Source organism: Pristiophorus japonicus, chromosome 11, assembly GCF_044704955.1.
Source record: "Pristiophorus japonicus isolate sPriJap1 chromosome 11, sPriJap1.hap1, whole genome shotgun sequence".
NCBI lineage: Eukaryota > Metazoa > Chordata > Chondrichthyes > Pristiophoridae > Pristiophorus > Pristiophorus japonicus.
The window spans coordinates 181,166,425-181,170,773 of NC_091987.1; positions in this window are offsets into that span (position 1 = coordinate 181,166,425).

Here is a 4,349-nt window from a genome sequence, read left to right on the forward strand (position 1 = left end):
CTTCTCTGCTCTTAGGGGAACAACCCCAGCTTCCGAATCTATCCACGCAATTGTAATCCCTCATCCCTGGAACCATTCTAGTAAAGCTCTGTGTACCATCTCCAAAACCTTCACGTCCTTCTGGCTAACTGGGTCTGAACTAGTGTTTTATATAGGTTTAGCATACCTTCCTGACTCTTGTACTCCATGACTCTATTTAGAAAGCCCAGGATCACATATACTTTATTAACTGCTTGGTTAACTTGTCCTGCCGCCTTTAAAGATTTGTGTACTAACACCCACTGTTCTACAATCCTCTTTAAAATGTTACCATTTAGCCTGTATTGTCTCTCTACCTACCAAAATGTATCACCTCACAGTTTTCTGCATTGAATTTCATCTGCCCTGTGACCGCCCATTCCTTGCCTGCCTATCTATGTCCTCTATGAAGTCTATTACTGTCCTTCTCGCTGTTTACTACACTTCCAAGTTTCCTAGTACTGAACCTCGGAGAACTCCACTGAATACCTCCCCCCAGTCCAAGAAATCAGCCATTCACCACAACTCTCTGTTTTCTATCCCTTAGCCAATTTTGTATCCATGTTTCCACTGCCCATTTTATTCCATGGTGTTCAATTTTGCTAACAAGGCTAATATGTGCTTTATCAAATGCCTTTTGAAAGTCCATATATACAACATCAACTACACTGCCCTCATCCATCCTTTCTGTTACCTCATCAAAAAACTCAATCAAGTTAGTCAAACATGATTTGCCCAAATCCGTGCTGGCTGTCCTATATTTGTTTATGCTTGTCCAAGTTGTTGTTAATTTTCTCCGAGATTATTGTTACTAAAAGCTTTCCCACCACTGACATTAAACTGACAGGCCTGTAATTATCAGGTTGAACCTTCTCCCCTTTTTAGAACAGGGATGTCACATTTGAACTCCTCCAGTCCTCTGGCACCAGCCCTGTATCTAAGGAGGATTGGAAGATTGTGGTCAAACCCTCCATAATTTCTACCCTTATTTCCCTCAGCAACATAGAATGCACCCCATCCGGACTGGGTTACATCCACCTTAAATATTGCCATCCTTTCTAGTACCTCCGCTTTATTTTTTTTCTTATCTAGCATTTTGACAACTTCCTCGCTTGCCGTAGCTTTGGCAAAATCCTCTCCCTTGGTAAACACCGACGCAAGGTTCTCATTTGGTACCTCAGCTATGTCCTTGGCCTCCATCAACAGAGCTCCATTTTGGTCCCTAATTGGCCCCGCCAGTCCTCTGACCACTCTTTTTGCCATTACAAATAGAAAACCTTTGATTCCCTTTTATGTTAGCCGCCAATCTATTCTCGTATTGTCTCTTATTTCCTTTTTCACCTCCTCTGTTCTTTTTATATTCAGTCAGATTCTGCCTGGTATTATCAAGCTGACATCTTTTTCTGCTTCATCCTACTCTCTAACTCCTTCATTATCCAGGAAGCTCTGGCTTTGGCTGCCCTCCCTTTCCCCCTTGTGGGAATGTACCTAGACTGTACCCAAACCATCTCCTCTTTAAAGGCTGCCCATTGACCCATTACATTTCTGCCTGCCAGTCTTTAACTCGAATATACATGAACCAGATCCCTCCTCGATTCACTGAAATTAGCCCTCCTCCAGCTAGATTAAATTAGGTTTCACCTTGCCCTTCTCCATCACCATCATCATAGGCAGTCCCATAGAGCTTTCATTCTAAAAATTAGTCCTTAGGTGGCTGAACAGTCTAATACGAGAACCACAGTCCCTATCACAGGTGGGACAGATAATCGTTGAGGGAAAGGGAGGGTGGGACAGGTTTGCCGCACGCTCTTTCCGCTGCCTGCGCTTGATTTTTGCATGCTCTTGGTGATGAGACTCGCCATACCTAATCTAGAAGAAACAATGGCTACCATGTTTACAATGTCATTAACGTTCAACGACCCCCAAAATAAATCACTGGGGCCAGGTGGAGGGAAGCTTTGTTCTACATTTGACATGCACTGCACTTACACTGGGTGCTTGGGATGGGAAAGTGTTCTATTGGTGACAGAACAAGCTCTATTGAGAAGGCTGCCAAAAGGCATACGGGATCCATGACCTTTTAACTAGAAGCATAGGGAGAGCAATTTGCATTGTTTGCGCTTCCTGTTAGTGCCCCCAGGGGCGCAACTGGTTTCCTGCCCGTGGTGGGTGGCTACTACCGCCTCCCGTGAAATTACGTGGAGGTTTGTGGAGACGTATACGGCAGTGCCCCGCTCCCGCTGATAGCGCCCCGGGCTGCTGAACCGGTAATGATGACATCAGCGTTGTGCATAGCGACCCATTTTTGCCCCGGAGTGGAAATCAGGTAGCGCCCTGTGAGGCCGCCGTGAGTGATGTCAGTGCTAGCCTCACGGGTCACCAACCGAGCCGCACTCCGATCGCAGGATGGAAAATAAAGGGGAGGTGCGCGGCGCCATTTTATTTAAACCGCCGACTTACCTTCCGTTGAAGAGTTAGTGGGGCCTGTGCCGCCATGTTGCAGCCCGGCACTCCGCCTCTGTGCCGGGCTGCGGCCACGGCACCCGGCTCCCCGGTGGAGAAGTGGTGTCCCCTCGCCCCACTGCAGAGCTCACAGCGTGCCCTCCCCTTTAACGGAAGGGGAAGGTCCTGTTCTCTTGGCAACGGTATGCCAGGCTCCGTGTAGCTCCCGCAAATTCCCGCAATTACTGCCCCGGTTCCACCCCGACAGGAAGTGGAGCACTCGACATTGCGCTCCACTTCCTCTCGGGGGCGGGAACCCCAATATTGCGCCCGGGACGGAACTTCCGGGCTGGGCGCAGGAAGTCCCACCTCGCTTCAGTTACCACCCTCAAACCTGGCAGTACCGAACTTCAGCCCCATCGAGTACAAGAGCAAGGATGTTCTGCTAAACTTTTATAAAACAGTTGTTCGGCCTGATCAAGACCTTGAAGAGGGTGCAGAGGAGAATTACCAGAATGGTTTCAGGGATATAGGACTTCAGTTATGTGGAGACACTAGAGACACTGGGATTCTGCTCCTTACAGCAAAGAAGATTAAGGGGAGATTTGATTGAGGTGTTCAAAATCATGAATGGCTTGGATAGAGTAAATAAGGGAAAACTCTTTCCAATGGTAGAAGAGAATACAGATTTAAGATAATTGGCAACAGAACCAGAGGCGACATATGGAAAAAATGTTTTACACAGCGAGTTGTTATGATCTGGAATGCACGGCCTAGAAGGGCGATGGAAGCAGATTCAATAGCAACTTTCAAAAGGGAATTGGATATATACTTGAAGGTGTCAAATTTGCAGGGCTGTGGGGAAAGAGGAGAGTGGGATTAATTGGATAGCTCTACCTCAGAGCCGACACAAGCCCGATGGGCCGAATGCACTGTATCATTCTGTGCTGAATCATTCTATGATTCTATGATTTCTCAGCACCAACATTCCTCACCTTGCTGAGTATAGTGTATATTATGCAATTACATTTGCATCCAACAGAGGGCACCAGGCCCTGGAAGTGATGCTGTCAATTCATTTGGTCCGTTCCTGGCTGGGATATAGAGTATCAACAAATCAGAACATAGTCAACAGAGAAAGACGTGTTGATTCTCTTCAGTGTAAATTGAATCCTCACATGGAAAATTCACCAAATACGAAACCAAATCTAGAATTCCATGAAGGATGAGCTTCAGTGGGTAGCATGGTCTTTTCTCCTCCTTTAGCTTGTCTTATGAATCACTGTAGGGAAAATGGGACAGACTTGTAGTGCAGCCGGCAGATTGAGTGTCTGCTGGAGTGGATATAGAATCGTACAAATTTACAGCACAGAAGGAGGCCATTTCGGCCCATCGTGTCCGCGCCAGCCGACAAAGAGCTATCCAACCTAATCCCACTTTCCAGCTCTTGATCCGTAGCCCTGTAGGTTACGGCACTTTAAGTTCACATCCAAGTACTTTTCAAATGTGGTGAGGGTTTCTGCCTCTATCACCCTTTCAGGCTGTGAGTTCCAAACCCCTACCACCCTCTGGGTGAAGAAATTTCCCGTCAAATCTCCTCTAAACCTCCTACCAATTGCTTTAAATCTATGCCCCCTGGTTGTTGACCCCTCTGCTAAGGGAAATAGGTCCATCCTATCCACTCTATCTAGGCCCGTGATAATTTTATACACCTCAATCAGGTCTCCCCTCATCCTCCACTGTTCTAAGAAAACAACCCCAGCCGATCCAATCTTTCTCATAGCTAATATTCTCCAGCCCAGGCAACATCCTCGTAAATCTCCTCTGTACCCTCTCTAGTGAAATCACATTTTTCCTGTAATGCGGTGACCAGAACTGCACGCAGTACT